A 17,303-nucleotide genomic window follows, 5' to 3' on the forward strand; every position below is an offset into this window, starting at 1 on the left:
CGACTTTACCCCCCAAATCACATAACTATGTTGAAAATATACCGAACACATATATGTATTTAAAAGCGCCAACACTTCATATTCTTTATATTGAACACTTTATATACATTTAACAGTTTTCAAAAGCAATTGATATGATTATATTATTAGAAATATTTAAGACACTTGATTATGGTTGCCTCTGTGGGGGGTATAACTGCTATTTTTCCTTATACACATACAAACTATTCACATTTTAAATTTTATTTATTTTTATTTATTTTATTTTAGGCTGCCTTGGGTCTTCGCTGCCACATGCAAGCTTTCTCCAGCTGCAGCGATCGGGGGGACACTCCTCGTTGCGGTGTGTGGGCTTCTCATTGCGGTGGCTTATCTTGCTGAGGAGTATGGACTTTAGGCGTGCCAGTTCCGTAGTTGTGGCTCACGGGTTCTAGAGCGCAGGCTCAGTAGTTGTGGTGCACGGGCTTAGTTGCTCCGCGGAATGTGGGATCCTCCTGGACCAGGACTCGAACCTGTGTCCCCTGCACTGGCAGGCGGATTCTTAACCACTGTGCCACCAGAGAAGCCCCACATTTTTAAAACTATGCACATGTATTGCTTTGATGAAAATAAGATAAAGTTCCTTGTAGGGAGGGAGAGGGAAGGGGCTTTGGTTTTATCTCTATTGTTTTATTTCTAAGAGAGAAAGAAAAATTATATAACAAATACCCATGTTTCCATTTTAAATTGCATAAAATTTAAATAAATGTTTTAAATTATTCTAAAATTTCTCAATACTCCTCTCCTCAAATCCCAACAATTTCCTACATAAATGGTTTTCAGACCATTTTTGGTCCAGTCTCCCTTCCTTAGAATGCTCTCAACTTTATCAGTGTACATTTAAACCAATATGCAAAATGTATTTGCAACCTAGCACAAAAATATATTGGAACCAGTACTTTTATGACCTGGATAAACTGGTAATATAGCCGAAGGTGTTTTTAGCAGCTACATTGCACAGGCAGTTGCTGCTACATTTGTGATTAACCAAAATTCCCAGATATTTTTCACATGAACTGCTGCCCAACCAGCTCTTCCTCATTCTGTTATTGTGCATTTGAAGTTCTGAATTTAAATATAGGATTTATTCCTGCAAAGTTTAATTTCAGTTTGAGCCCATGATTTCACCCTATGGACGTAATTTTTAAGGCTTTATTTATCATCTGTCAAATTAACTATTCCTGCATCTTTGCAATACTTACACCTCTGATTAACTTGTTTTAAAAATGTTTTAATGGGACTTCCCTGGTGGTGCAGTGGTTAAGGATCCGCCTGCCAATGCAGGGGACATGGGTTCAAGCCCTGGTTCGGGAAGGTCCCACATGCTGTGGAGCAATTAAGCCCGTGCACCACAACTACTGAGCCCGTGTGCCACAACTACTGAAGCCCATGTGCCTAGAGCCCCATGCTCCGCAACAAGAGAAGCCACCGCAATGAGAAGCCCGCTCACCGCAACTAGAGAAAGCCCTCGCAAAGCAACGAAGACCCAACACAGCCATAAATAAATAAATAAATAAATAAAAATAAAATTGTTTTACTCTAACCAAGGTCCAAAGAAAATCCACCAGAGGCTTTTCCTGGTGAAATCGAGTCTAAGTGGGTACAAGTATTCAGTCTTCTACACATTCATTTAGTCAATCAACCAAACCATATTTTACTATATAACATCTACAAATGTATCATGAAAGACTGGGAGAAAGAAAAGACAACCCTCAGAATGGGAGAAAATATTTGCAAACGAAGCAACTGACAAAGGATTAATCTCCAAAATATACAAGCAGCTCACGCAACTCAATATCAAAAAAACAAACAACCCAATGCAAAAATGGGCAGAAGACCTAAATAGACATTTCTCCCAATAAGATATACAGATTGCCAACAAACACATGAAAGGATGCTCAACATCACTAATCATTAGAGAAATGCAAATCAAAACTACAATGAGGTGGACTTGCCTGGTGGCGCAGTGGTTAAGAATCTACCTACCAATGCAGGGGACATGGGTTCGAGCCCCGGTCCAGGAAGATTTCATATACCGTGGAACAACTAAGACCATGCACCACAACTACTGAGCTTGCGCTCTAGTGCCCGCGAGCCACAACTACTGAGCCTGCATGCCATAACTACTGAAGCTCATGTGCCTAGAGCCCGTGCTTCACAACAAGAGAAGCCACCACAATGAAAAGCCCACGCACCGCAACGAAAGAGTAGTCCCTGCTCTCCGCAACTAGAGAAAGCCTGCACGCAGCAACGAAGACCCAACACGGCCAAAAATAAATTAATTAAATTAAAAAAAACAAAAACAAACCTACAATGAGGTATCACCGCACACAGGCCAGAATGGCCATCATCAAAAAATCTACAAACAATAGGGCTTCCCTGGTGGCGCAGTGGTTGAGAGTCCGCCTGCCGATGCAGGGGACACGGGTTCTTACACTGGTCTGGGAAGATCCCACATGCCGCGGAGCGGCTAGGCCCGTGAGCCATGGCCTCTGAGCCTGTGCGTCCGGAGCCTGTGCTCCACAATGAGAGAGGCCACGACAGTGAGAGGCCCGCGTACTGAAAAAAAAAAAAAAAAAACAACTACAAACAATAAATGCTGGAGAGGGTGTGGAGAAAAGAGAAACCTCTTGCATTGTTGGTGGGAACGTAAATTGATACAGTCACTATGGAGAACAGTATGGAACAGTTTTTTCTTTAAAAACTAAAAATAGAACTACCATATGACCCAGCAATCCCACTACTGGGCATATACCCTGAGAAAACCATAATTCAAAAAGAGACATGTACCAAAATGCTCAGTGCAGCTCTATTCACAATAGCCTGGAGCTGGAAACAACCTAAGTGTCCATCATCGGATGAATGGATAAAGAAGATGTGGCACATATATACAATGGAATATTACTCAGCCATAAAAAGAAACAAAATTGAGTTATTTGTAGTGAGGTGGACAGACCTAGAGTCTGTCATACAGAGTGAAGTAAGCCAGAAAGAGAAAAACAAATACCGTATGCTAATACATATATATATGGAATCTAAAAAAAAAAAATGGTTCTGATGAACCTAGGGGCAGGACAGGAATAAAGACGCAGACGTAGAGAATGTAATTGAGGACACGGGAGCGGGAGAGGGTAAGCTGGGACGAAGTGAGAGAGTGGCATGGACATATATACACTACCAAATGTAAAATAGCTAGCTAGTGGGAAGCAGCTGCATAGCACAGGGAGCTCAGTGCTTTGTGACCACCTAGAGGGGTTGGATAGGGAGGGTGGGAGGGAGATGCAAGAGGGAGGGGATATGGGGATATATGTATACATATAGCTGATTCACTTTGTTATACAGCATAAACTAACACAACATTGTAACACAATTATACTCCAATAAAGATGTTTAAATAAATTGCATTAATTTAAACATGAAAAAACATTAACAATGCAATAGACCAAAAGCCACTGAATTGTACACTTTAAATGGGTGAATTATATGGTATGTGAATTATATCTCAATAAAGCTGTTAAAAAAAGAAAGACTGGGGCTTCCCTGGTGGCGCAGTGGTCGAGAGTCTGCCTGCTAATGCAGGGGACACGGGTTCGAGCCCTGGTCTGAGAAGATCCCACATGCCATGGAGCAACTAGGCCCGTGAGCCACAACTACTGAGCCTGCGCGTCTGGAGCCTGTGCCTCCGCAACAAGAGAGGCCACGACGGTGAGAGACCTGCGCACCGCGATGAAGAGTGGACCCTGCTTGCCGCAACTAGAGAAAGCCCTTGCACAGAAACGAAGACCCAACACAGCCAAAAATATAAATAAATAAATAAATAAATTAAAGTACCCTTAATTTAAAAAAAAAAAAAAAAAGACTGGGAAACTCTGGGATTATGACTATAACTAGAACAATCTCTTGATCTACTAACCTCGTAATTCTAAATAGAAGTAATAGAATTTAAGAATAGAAATAGGGCTTCCCTGGTGGCGCAGTGGTTGAGAGTCCGCCTGCCGATGCAGGGGACACAGGTTCGTGTCCCGGTCCAGGAAGATCCCACATGTCACAGAGCGGTTAGACCCGTGAGCCGTGGCCGCTAAGCCTGTGCGTCCGGAGCCTGTGCTCCGCAATGGGAAAGACCACAACAGTAAGAGGCTCGCGTACCGCAAAAAAAAAAAAAGAAGAAATTTGTTATGATAAATCAGCCTATACTAAATCTTTTGGGTTAATACTCCATATCATCTGTTTGATCACTTATAATTTAATTTTTCTGTATTTAACATTAATTTTACAAGTCTGCAGTTTTCCAACTACTTTCCTCTTTTTGGATATCAGGACATTTGTCTCTCTCTGGTTTTTATGATTTCTCAAAGATTAACAACAGTGACTCTGAGATCATCAGCCAGTTAATTCAGTACTCTGAAATTCAACTGAGCTTTAAAATTTAAATTCACTTTAAAATGATCATTCTTGCCATCTAGGCTAGTTTGTAGTTTACAATTTGCTATATACTTTCTAGTTTGAAAACTATTGGCCTTGCTGCTAGTAATAATCTATAGAGTGCTTATTTTTTAAAGAACTTTAGAATTTCTCAAAAATCCTATAAATAGGTTAAATAGAAATTAATATACCATTATCCTATTTTACACATAGGGAAACTGAAGAACAGAGAAATTTAAATTATTTACCCAAGGTCAAAGAGCTACAATGAACCAAAATCTCCTATTGCAGCCTAGGGCTTTTTTCATAAGGTCATGTAGATCTCTAACACAAAACTACTTAAGACAGCACACAAAGCTTCTTGCTTAAAAACTGATTTTTCAGTTAGTGGTTGACAGGGGTTAAGGAGTGGGTAGGTGCAGAGGAAGTGGGTACAGCTGTACAAGGGTAATATGATGTATCCTGTGGTGATGAAAATATTCTGTACCCTCACTGTATCAATGTCAATATGTTGGTTGTGATTTTGCACTACAGTTTTGCAAGATATTACCACTGGATGAAACTGGGTGAAGAGTATATCAGATCTCTAATTCTGTGTGAATTTTGAGAAGCATCTCAAAAGAAAAAAGTTTACTAAAAAATAATTAATAATTGATATTTCTTTTTTAAGCCAACTTAATTTTAAAGAAGCTTACTTAAAATGAATAGTTTAGGTAAATTAAAACAAAAAACAAAATACAATCATGCATAGGGCTCTGAAAGCCAGCACAGGGGACTTAAAAAGCGTCTAAGTCCCATTAACTAAAGCTTTAAAAAAGCCATAGAGATCCCTGGATATTAAAAAGGAATCCCCAGGATTTTTATTTCCCAAAGAAGCAAAATCAAACAAGACAGTATAGGAAATAAACTATTAAGTCACCTCAAAGCAAATCACTAGAATAAAGTTAAAACCACCAAAGCTTTCCTCAACCATCGACACACTTTACTGCAAACCTCAACTTAGAGAAAAAATGAATGTGCACATGTGTCACCTTCAACTTGATATTCACAACCACACATTTCAAAAGAGTCCCAAAATTGCTTCTGTTTTTTTGCTACTCACAAAGTGCCTGAAGCTTCAACCATTTCCTGCTTCTCCCAGCTGCAGGACTTGCAATTAGGAAAACATTCACTCAGCATCTAGAGCAGGTCTGGTTAGAAGGATGAGCTCATCCCTTCAGATGTGCACCTGATCCTCAGGAAGTTGCTCCTCCTCCAGCCAGCAGGTCTTTGTATGTTTAAAGTGACACCCACAACCTGTGTAACCACTTGGCCAGAGCCAGAACAAGTCCTTCTCTATACATGCCTACTGCCACGGAATCATTTCCTGCTCTGGCCACCTCACACAGCCACCAAATTCAGGCAGCAGTATAGCAGTAGCAGCTGCTGCTGCTCCCAGTATGGCCTCACTAGAGAAGGATTTCATTTTCAGCTTATAATGGAGGTGAGGTTCTTCACTTCTACCCTGTGAACATCACACTATTTGTTTCAACAGGTCCTTGCCCAGAGTCAGACCTGACCAGAATCACCCCTTTTTTCAGAACTTACAACTCATTTTCTTAAACCAGGAATGTAATGCTTCTCCATTCTCTTATTCTGCTTGTCTTGTCTACAAGTCTCAATTAACAGAGGCAGCTAAATGCACTATATGCATTTAAAGCTAAATGCTCCAAACCCAAGTTTGCCCCTCAGTTTCACTACTTCTAAGAAAACATTTACTCTGCCATAGCTGTCTATTTATTGGTAAAACACATAATAATACTAACTCAAAAGATATGGAGAATTCACTTCAAAGTGATGTAATATTGGTACTTTAATTATCTTCAATCAAAAGTACCTGGGTACTGGGCTTCCCTGGTGGTGCAGTGGTTAAGAATCCGCCTGCCAATGCAGGGGACACAGGTTCAAACCCTGGTCCAGGAAGATCCCACATGCCGCGGAGCAACTAAGCCCGTGTGCCACAACTACTGAGCCCGTGCTCTGCAACAAGAGAAGCCACCGCAATGAGAAGCCCGTGCACCGCAACAAAGAGTAGCCCCCGCTCACCGCAACTAGAGAAAGCCCATGCGCAGCAACAAAGACCCAACACAGCCAAAAGTAAAAAAAAAAAAAAAAAAAAAAGTACCTGGGTACCAAATAGTCATTCAACAAATATTTCTGTGCACCTATTATATAAAACTGTCTGACAGTGCCGAACTGGGCTTTCAACTTAAAAAAAAAAATCTAAGAAATAACCCTTCCCATCTCAGCCTTCCACAGGACCTTTGCAGTATTTTTACCTCTGTCATGGTAAGCTTCTAATACACTAACAGGCTGAGTTAGGAATATAAACTAGTTGGAGTAACATCAAATTCATTAGTGGTTACCTTTGAGAGATGGCAAGGGACTTGTGATCAAGAAGGAGATAACCAGGAGCCTTCAACTTATTTAGTAATATTTAATTTGCTGGATAGTAGACACAAGGATCCTTATTGTATTATTCTTCTTAAATGTCTTAAATAATAAATAATAAAAATTTTTAAACAGAGAACTTCTGAGCATCAAAAGACACAGTCAACAGAGTAAAAAGACAACCCACAGAATGGGAGAAAATATTTGCAAATCATTTCTCTGATATGGAGTTAATATCTAGAATATATAAAGAACTCCTACAAGTTAACAACAAGTGATTGAAAAGTGCACAAAGGACAATAGACATTTCTCCAAAGAAGACATACAGATGGCCAATAAGCATATGAAAAGATGCTCAACATCACTAGTCTTTAGGGAAATGCAAATCAAAACCAAAATGAAAATTGAAAACACCCATTAGGATGGATACTATAAAAAAAAAAACAGAAAATAACAGTTGTGAAAGAGGATGTGAAGAAACTGGAACTCCTAGTGGGAATGTAAAATGGTACAGCCACTATAGAAAATGGTAAGGCAATTCCTCAAAAAAATTAAAGACAGCATTATCATACGATCCAGCAATTCCACTTATGGGTATATATCCAAAAGAACTGAGAGGATTGGCCAAGATGGCGAAGTAGGAAGATCATCTCCTCCCACGGGCGCACCAAAATAACAACTATTTACAGAGGAAATACTGATGAGAAAAACTGGAAGACCAGGAGGAAAGATCTTCTACAACTAAAGAAATAAAGAAGGAACCACAAAAAGTTGGGTAGGAGGGGTGGTGACATGGTATAGTCAAAACCCATATCCCCAGGTAGGCAAACCACAGGTGGGAGGACAACTACAATTGAAGAGGTTCTTCTCAAGGAACAAGGAGCCCAAGGCCCACAACCAGCTCTCCAGGCCTGAGTCTTGCACCGGGACAACAAGCCCCACATTTGGCTTTGAAGGCCAGTGGGGCTTACTTTCAGGCGAGGCAGAGGGCTGTGGGAAATAGAGACTCCACTTTCAAAGGGCACACACAAAATCTCACACACTCCAGGACGCAGCGCAGAAGCAGTAATTTGAAAAGAGCCTGGGTCAGAACCCCCTGCTGATCTTGGAGGGCCTCCTGGAGAGGCAGGAGACAATTGGAGCTCATCCTGGGGACAAAGACACTGGCAGCAGCCATTTTGGGGAGCTCATTCTACCATGTGGACATTGGTGCTGGCAAGCGCCAATTTGGAATCCACCCTTTAGCTTATTAATGCCGAGACCCAGCCCCACCTACCAGCCTCTCAGCACCAGTACTGGGACACCTCAATCCAGCAGCTAGCCAAGCAGGAACACAGCCCCATCTACCAGTAGGCTGGCCAGAGACACTGGGACACAGCCTCACCCACCAGTGGGCCAGCACTAGCCTCAGGACCAGCCTCTCCCACCAGTGGGCAGGCACCAGCAGAGGAATCCAATACCAGTAGGCTGACACCACCTTCAAGATATCCAGGACCCCACGGTCAACCATATCAGGAACCTGCCCACCCCCACGCCCCTGGGCCCTGGCCCTACCCACTAGCAGGCTGACAACAGCTCTGCAACACCTTGGACCCCTCAGCTGGCTGCCCCAGGATCCAGCCCCACACACCAGTGGGCCAATACCAGCTTGGGACACCCCAGACCCCACAGTCAGCTCTGTCAGGAACTAGCCCTACCCACAGGCATGCCAACACTAGAACCAGGACCCCCAGCCCCACAACCACCCACCCTGGAACATGGCTCTGCCCATCAGTGTGCCAGCACTAGCCCCAGGACCCCTGGGGCCCCAGAGCCAGCCTCCTTATGACCCGGCCCCACACACCAGCAGCCAGTAGCGTCTGCACAAGTCAGGGTCTGGCAACCAACCAGAGAGGGGGCCAGCCACACCTACCAGACCACCCATAGTAGTCAGCCCACCACAACAGAAGGACCCACGCACATAGCTCTGGTGACCAGAGGGAAGTGCACTACTGGGATGCATGGGATGTCTCCTACGAAAGGCCACTTCTCCAAGATCAGGAAACATAACCAATCTACCAAATATATAGAAATAAAAACAGCAAATTAGGCAAAATGAGGTGACAGAAGAATACGTTCCAAATGAAGGGACAAGATAAATTTCCGGAAGAACTAAGTGAATGGAGATAAGCAATCTACCCAATAAAGGGTTCAAGGTAATGATCATAAAAATGTTCAAAGAACTCAGGAGAAGATTGGATGAAAAGAGTCAGAAGTTAGAAGTTTTTAACAAAGAGTTACAGAATATAAAGAAGAACCAAATGGAGTTGAAGAATACAATAAATAAAATAAAAAACACACTAGAAGGAATCAACAGTAGATTAGATGATACAGAGGGATGGATCAGCAAGCTGGAAGACAGAGTAGTGAAAATCACTGAAGCTGAACAGAAGAAAGAAAAAAGAAATGAGGACAGCTTAAAAGACCTCTCAGACAACATCAAGCATTCTAACATTCACATTGTAAGGGTCCCAGAAGGAAAGGAGAAATAAAAGGACAGAGAACATATTTCGAGATATAATACCTGAAAACTTCCCTAACCTGGAAAAGAAAACAGACATCCAGGTCCAGGAAGCACAGAGAGTCTCAAGAGGATCAATCCAAAGAGGACAACATGCAGACACATTGTAATCAAAATGGCAAAAATTAAAGATAAAGACAGAATATTAAAAGCAGCAATGTAAAAGCAACAAGTTACAGATGAACCCCCATAAGGCTATCAGCTGTCTTTTCAGCAGAAACTCTGCAGGCTAGAGGGAGTGGCACAATATATTTAAAGTGATGAAAAGGAAAAACCTACAACCAAGAATACTCTACCTTGCAAGGCTTTCATTCAGATTTGATGGAGAAATCTAAAGTTTACAGACAAGAAAAAGCTAGCTAAAAGAGTTCAGCACTTGGGCTTCTCTGGTGGTGCAGTGGTTGAGAGTCCGCCTGCTGATGCAAGGGACACGGGTTTGTACCCCGGTCCGGGAAGATACCCCATGCCGCGGAGTGGCTGGGCCCGTGAGCCATGGCTGCTGAGCCTGCGCGTCCAGAGCCTGTGCTCCGCAACAGGGGAGGCCACAACAGTGAGAGGCCCACGTACCGCAATAAAAAAAATTTTAAAAAAAACCTACAAAAAAAAAATCTCATTGGTAAAGGAAGTAAACCAACCACATGTAAAGCTAGTAGAAGAGTTAAAAGACAAAAGTACTAAAATCATCTGTATCCACAATAAGTAGTTAAGGGATACACACAGATGTAGCATATGATGTCGAAACCAGCAAACATGGGTGGGGAGTGTGGGGGGAGTAAAAATGCAGGGCTGTTAAAATGCATCTGAATTTAAGAGATCAGTAACTTAAAATAATCACATACATATAGATATATAGCTATATATAAACGTCATGGTAGGGACTTCCCTGATGGCACAGTGGTTAAGAATCCGCCTGCCAATGCAGGGGTCACAGGTTCGAGCCCTGCTCTGGGAGGATCCCACATGCCATGGAGCAACCAAGCCCGTGTGCCACAACTACTGAGCCTGCACTCTAGAACCCACAAGCCACAACGACTGAGCCCCCATGCCACAGCTACTGAAGCTCACGTGCCCAGAGCCCGTGCTCCACAACAAGAGAAGCCACCAAAATGAAAAGCCTGCGCACCACAATGAAGAGTAGCCTCCACCTGCTGCAACTAGAGAAAGCCTACGTGCAGCAACAAAGACCCAACGCAGAAAAATAAAATAAATAAATAAATTTATTTTTTTTTAAGATATAAAAAAATAAATAAACCCCATGGTAACCACAAGCCAAAAATCTGTAATAAAACCACACACAAAAAAAGAGAAAGGAATCCAAACAGAACACTAGTCATCAAATTACAATGCAAAAGATCAAAAGAAGAATGATTTCACTTATATGTGGGATCTAAAAAACAAAACAAATGAGTAAGCAAAACAAAACAGAATTATAGATACAGAGAACAAATAAGTGGTTTTCAGAGGGAATGGCGGCTGGGGGGAGAAATGAAATAGGTGAAGGAAATTAAGAGGTACACACTTCCAGTTGCAAAATAAATGAGTATGGGTATGAAATGTACAATCTGGGGAATATATTCAATATCTATGTAATATCTTTGGTGACATATCATAACTAGACTTAGTATGGTGATCATTTTGAAATATATAGAAATATCAAATCGCTGTGCTGTGTAACAGGAACTAACATAGTATTGTAGGTCAATTATACTTCAAAAACAAACAAACAAACTCATAGAAAAAGAGATCAAATTTGTGGTTACCAAGGTGGGGAGGGGGAGGAGGGAGAATTGGATGAAGGCAATCAAAAGGTACAAACTTCCAGCTATAAGATAAATAAGTACTAGGGATGTAAGGTACAACATGATAAATATAATGAACACTGCTGTATGTTATATATGAAAGTTGTTAAGAGAGTAAATCCTAAGAGTTCTCATCACAAGGAAAAAATTTTTTTCTATTTCTTTAATTTTGTATCTACATGAGATAATGGATGTTCACTAAACTTACTGTGATAATAATTTCGTGATGTATGTAAATCAAATCACTATGCTGTACAACTTAAACTATACAGTGCTGTATGTCAATTATATCTCAATAAGACTGGGAAAAAAAAAAGAATTGAAAGCAGGTTCATAGCAGCATTATCCACAATAGCCAAAAGATGGAAGAAATGCAAGTGAATGGGTAAGCAAAATGTGATATACACATACAATGGAATATTATTCAGCCTTAAAAAGGAAGGAAATTCTGACACATGCTACAACATATATGAACCTTATGCTAAGTGAAATAAGCCATGCACAAAAGGACAAATACTCTATGATTCCATCTATATTAAGTACTTAGAAGAGTCAAATTCAGAAACAGAAAATAGAATTGTGGTTGCCAAGCACTATAGGGAGGGAAGAATGGGGAGTTGTTTAATGGGTGTTGAGTTTCAGTTTTGCAAGATGAGAAGAGTTCTGGAGATTGGTTGCACAACAATGTGAGTATGTTTAATACACTGAACTGTAGACTTCTAAAAGGTTAAGGTGGTAAATTCTACATTGTGTATTTTACCACAGGTAAAAAAAAGAGAGAACTAATCAAAATAGGTCTAAACCTGATAAATATAAATTACTGAGTGAGAAATATTTTAAATCCTAGTTCAAACAGTCTGCTGCTTTTCTCTTCTTTCAAAAATCAATTCAAGCTTGGTACTGCCCTGGTGGTCCAGTGGTTGGCACTGTGCACTTCCACTACAGGGGGCACCGGCTTGACCCCTAGTGGGGGAACTAAGATCCCACATGCTGTGCAGCCAAAGAAAAAAACAAAAATCAATTCAAGCTTTATTGGTGATATTTGGTGAAAAAAACTGATGTGCCATAGGCAATAAATGAATTTATTGCTCTGATCAATTTCATAAAACTGAAGAACCTAATTAATATATTGGGGGTAGCTAACGTACACCTAGAGAAGAAAGTTGAAAGTACAAACACACCTCACTTTTATTGTGCTTCACTTTTTCATTATTATTATATTTGCTATGGTGGTCTGTGATCAGTGATCTTTGATGTTAACTATTGTAATTATTTTGGGGCACCACAAACCATGCCCATATAACACGGCAAATTTGATAAATGTTGCTTTGTTCTTACCACTCCACCAACCAGCTGTCCCCCCATCTCTTTCCCTCTTCAAGGGCTTCCCTATTCTCCGAGACACAACAATATTGAAATTAGGCCAATTAATAACCCTACACTGGCCTCTAAGTGTTCAAGTGAAAGGAAGAGTCACATGTCTCTCACTTTAAATCAGAACCTAGAAATGATTAAGCTTAGTGAGGAAGGCATGTCAAGAGCCAAGATAAGCCAAAAGTTATGCCTTATGCATGAAACAGTTAGCCAAGTGGTGAATGCAAAGGAAAAGTTCTTGAAAGAAATTAAAAGTGCTACTCCAGTGAACACACAAATGATAAGAAAGTGAAACAGCCTTACTGCTGATATGGAGAAAGTTTAAGTGGTCTGGGTAGAAGATCAAACCAGCCACAACATTCTCTTAAGCCAAAGCCTACTCCGAACTCTACTCAACTCTATGAAGGCTAAGAGGAGTAGGGAAGCTGCAGAAGAAAAGTTTGAAGCTAGCAGAGGTTGGTTCATGAGGTTTAAGGAAAGAAGTCATTTCCATAACATAAAAGTGCAAGGTGAAGTAGCAAGTGCTGATGTAGAAGTTGCAGCAAGTTATCCAGAAGATGTGGCTAAGATAATTAATAAAGGTGGCTACACTAAACAGATTTTCAATGTAGACAAAATAGCCTTCTATTAGAAGAAAATGACATCTAGGACTTTCATAGCTAGAGAGAAGTCAAAGTTTGGCTTCAAATCTTCAAAGGAGAAGCTGACTCTCTTGTTAGGGGCTAATGCTATTACCAAACCGAACTCAGGTCCACTTGTCCAATACGCAGGAAAGCCAATCTACTGACACTAAGTTGTGGTGAAGGAAAGTACAGCATTTATTGCAGGGTGCCAAGCAAGGCGAACAGGTAACTCATGCTCAAAAGACCTGAATTCCCTGATGGCTTTCAGGGAAGGGTTTTTAAAGGCAACATTAGGGGTGCGGGTTGCAGGGTGCAAGATCAGCTCATGGACTTTCTCCTGGTTGGTTGAAGATGAGATAACAGGATGACATTTTGGAAATTTTAATCGTCAACTTTCTGGTTCTAACCAGTCTGGGGTCTAGTGCTTGTGGTCAGCATGCAGTCACCTCCACCTGGGTGGGGGTTTTATTTTCTGCAGAACAACTCAAAGATATGCATCAGATTGTTATGTATATCTCTTGAGGAAGAACTAGGAGTCCTGTGATTCTGTTTTTATTTATTTATTTATTTATTTATAGCTAAGTTGGGTCTTTGTTGCTGCATGGGCTTTCTCTAGTTGTGGTGAGCAGGGTCTACTCTTTGCTGAGATGTGCAGACTTCTCATTGCAGTGGCTTCTCTTGTTGTGGAGCACGGACTCTAGGCATGCGGGCTTCAGTAGTTGTGGCTCATGAGCTCTAGAGCACTGGCTCCATAGCTGTGGCACATGGGCTTAGTTGCTCCACGGCATGTGGGATCTTCCTGGACCAGGGCTCGAACCCATGTCCCCTGCATTGGCAGGCGGATTCTTAACCACTGCGCCACCAGCAAAGCCCGTGATTCTGTTTTATAGCTGAACTATTGTTTAAGCTATCATTACTTTTCTTGCTTGACTGCTTTTCCATTGTTTCTGCATTCCCTCACTTCTCTAATTACTAACTGCTCAGAGTCTGCTCTGTGGAACTCAGGGAAGGCCTAGGAGACTAAAACGTTTCTCTACAAACAAGAAACAGGGGACACAGAGGGGCTTTTGTACCCAGGAAGGCCCCACAAGGTCCTGTTCGGTTTCAATGCAGCCGGTGACTTTGATAGGGATAGGATAGGATAGTTATACAGGTAGTTGTAGAAGTCCCAGTACGGGATTATAGATAGAGAGGGAAACCTAGGAAACTTTGGGAGACCACTGTAAGTTAATGATCGCTCAAGAAAGCTATCGGAATGTCGTGGAACACAGCAGCCTTGCTTAACTATAAAGCGATAAATAAAAGCAGGAGATATGTCCCAGGTCATTAGGTAAAAGAAAAATGTTACCACCCTTCTACTGATTTGAATAAGCGCTATGACAGTCCTAGTTTGACCTCATAGGGCCAGACACTGTCCTGCCCAATACGAAGGAGGAGCTAGTGATGTAAGCCTGAGGTCTACTCGAAAAAGGCTGTCTTTTCCCCTCCCCTACTCTCCTTTTATTATAAAATTGTAGCCCACTTAATCCTTGGGGCAGAGCCTCCTTGCCTGACCGCTTGCATCTCTCACAAGCGTCCTATATTAATAAATCTACTTCTTGCCTATTACTTTGCCTCTCACTGAATTCCTTCTGCACTGAGACACAAAGAACCTGAGCCTCAGTAAGTCCAGACACCAGGTGAGTGATTCTAATTAAAGGACTGTGGGTTCAAGTCCCAATCAGTGTTTTGGCCAGGTTCAAGTCCCGGACTCATGGGCTCAAGTCCCAATCTGGGTTTAGGCTGGGTTCAAGTCCCAGCACATGGGTTCAAGTCCCAGTCTGAGGTGCACAGTTTCAAGTTTAGGTTAAAACCAATGCTCATTTACCATTTTGAAAATCCTAGAGCCCTTAAGAATTATGCTAAGTCAGGACTTCCCTGGTGGTCCAGTGGTCAAGACTCCGTGCTCCCAATGCAGGGGGCCCAGGTTTGATCCCTGGTCAGGGAACTGGATCCCACACGCCACAACTAAAGAGCCTGCATGCTGCAACAAAGATCCCGCGTGTTGCAACTAAGACCCGGCACAGCCAAATTAATAAATAAATATTTTTTTAAAAAAGAATTATGCTAAGTCTACTCTGCCTGTACTCTGTAAACGGAACAACAAAGCCTGGATGACAGCACATCTGTTTACAACATGGTTTACTGAATATTTTTAAGTCCACTGCTGAGATAAGAAAAAAAGATTCCTCTCAAAATATTGCTGTTCACTGACAATGTACCTGGTCACTTAAGAGTTCTGATGGAGATGTACAACCAGATTAATGTTGTTTTCATGCTTGCTAACACAGCATCCATTCTGCAGCTCATGGATCAAGGAGTAATTCTGACTTTCAGGTCTTATTGAAATAGAAGGGAAGGGGGCAGGGAACAACCTCTAAAAGAATGACATAGGGACTGCCCTGGCAGTCCAGTGGTCAAGACTCCACACTTCGAATGCAGGGGGCATGGATTCGATCCCTGGTCAGGGCACTATATCCCACACAACACGGGGCGCAGCCAAAGAAAACCAAAAAGGACATAGCCCTTGAGGATATGACATAAACTGGTTAGAATCAACTACGTCCAAGACAGCAGAAGATTCGACTTCCAGTGCACCTTGAGCCTCATTATATGCTCACTATAATACACTAGCATCTAACTGTCACACCTACAGTGTCATTGGTGCCATGAGTTTGGAGGCTAACCATAAAAGGTCAAAAAGTGGGCAGTGGTCCAATTCCTGGAACTCTCCACCCCTTCCCCAAAATAGTTGGAATAATCCTCCCACTCGTTAGCCTATGAAATTATTCAGCCCATAAAAACTAACCACCCCATATTTCAGGGCCTCTTGCCTTCTGAGATGGCCCACACTCTGTGGAGTGTGTTTCTCCCAAGACCATTCTCGCCTTTTGAGATGGACCACATTCTGTCTATGGAATGTGTATCTCTAAATAAATCCACTCCTTATCTATCACTTTGTCTCTCACGGAATTCTTTCTGTGATGAGACATAAAGAACCTGAGCTTCGGGGCTTCCCTGGTGGCTCAGTGGTTGAGAATCCCCCTGCCAATGCAGCGGACAAGGGTTCGATCCTTGGTCCGGGAAGATCTCACATGCCACGGAGCAACTAAGCCCGTGTGCTACAACTACTGAGCCTGTGCTCTAGAGCCCATGAGCCACAACTACTGAGCCCACGTGCCTAGAGCCCGTGCTCCACAACGAGAAGCCACTGCAATGAGAAGCCCGCGCACTGCAATGAAGAGTAGCCCCTGCTCGCCGCAACTAGAGAAAGTCTGCGCACAGCAATGAAGACCCAATGCAGCCAAAAATAAATGAATAAAAATAATAAATAAATTTATTTAAAAAAAAAAAAACAACCTGAGCTTCATTAAGTCCTGAGACCAAGTGTGTGATCACAGTTAAAAGACAGTGGGCTCAAGTCCCTATCTGGGTGTGCAGCTTCATTATTATTTAAGAAATACATTTTGTAAGGCTATAGCTGCAATAGGTAGTAATTCCTCTGATGGATCTGGGCAAAGTCAATTGAAAACCTTCTGGAAAGGACTCATCATTCTAGATGCCGTTAAGAATACTTGTGGGTAAATCCCTGGTGGTCCAGTGGTTAGGACTCCATGCTCTCACTGCCAAGGGCCTGGGCTCGATCCCTAGTTGGAGAACGAAAACCCCACAAGCCACGTGGCGTGGCCAAAAAAAAAAAGAATATTTGTGCTTCATGGGAAGAGGTCAAATTTCAACATTAGCGGGAGTTTGGAAGAGGTTTATTCCCAACCTTCATAGATGACTTTGAGGGGTTCGTGATAAAACTTGAACAGATATGGAGTTACTCCTTATGGAGGAGCAAAGAAAGTGGTTTCTTGAGGTGGAATCTACTCCTGGTGAACATGCTGTGAAGATTGTTGAAATGACAACAAAGGATTTAGAATATTGCATAAACTTAGTTGATAAAGCAGTGGCAGGGTCTGAGAGGACTGACGACAATTTTGAAAGAAATTCTACTGTGGGTAAAATGCTATC

General features: G+C 42.0%; 1 protein-coding gene across 2 annotated transcripts in view; it reads right to left on the reverse strand.

Annotated features, from left to right (window-relative positions):
- The window catches only part of USP54 (ubiquitin specific peptidase 54), a 152,351-nt gene that overhangs the window by 115,495 nt on the left and 19,553 nt on the right, over nucleotides 1-17,303 (reverse strand). The window lies entirely within an intron of this gene.

This window comes from Mesoplodon mirus, assembly GCF_964341445.2.
Source record: "Mesoplodon mirus genome assembly, chromosome: 2".
Lineage (NCBI taxonomy): Eukaryota > Metazoa > Chordata > Mammalia > Artiodactyla > Ziphiidae > Mesoplodon > Mesoplodon mirus.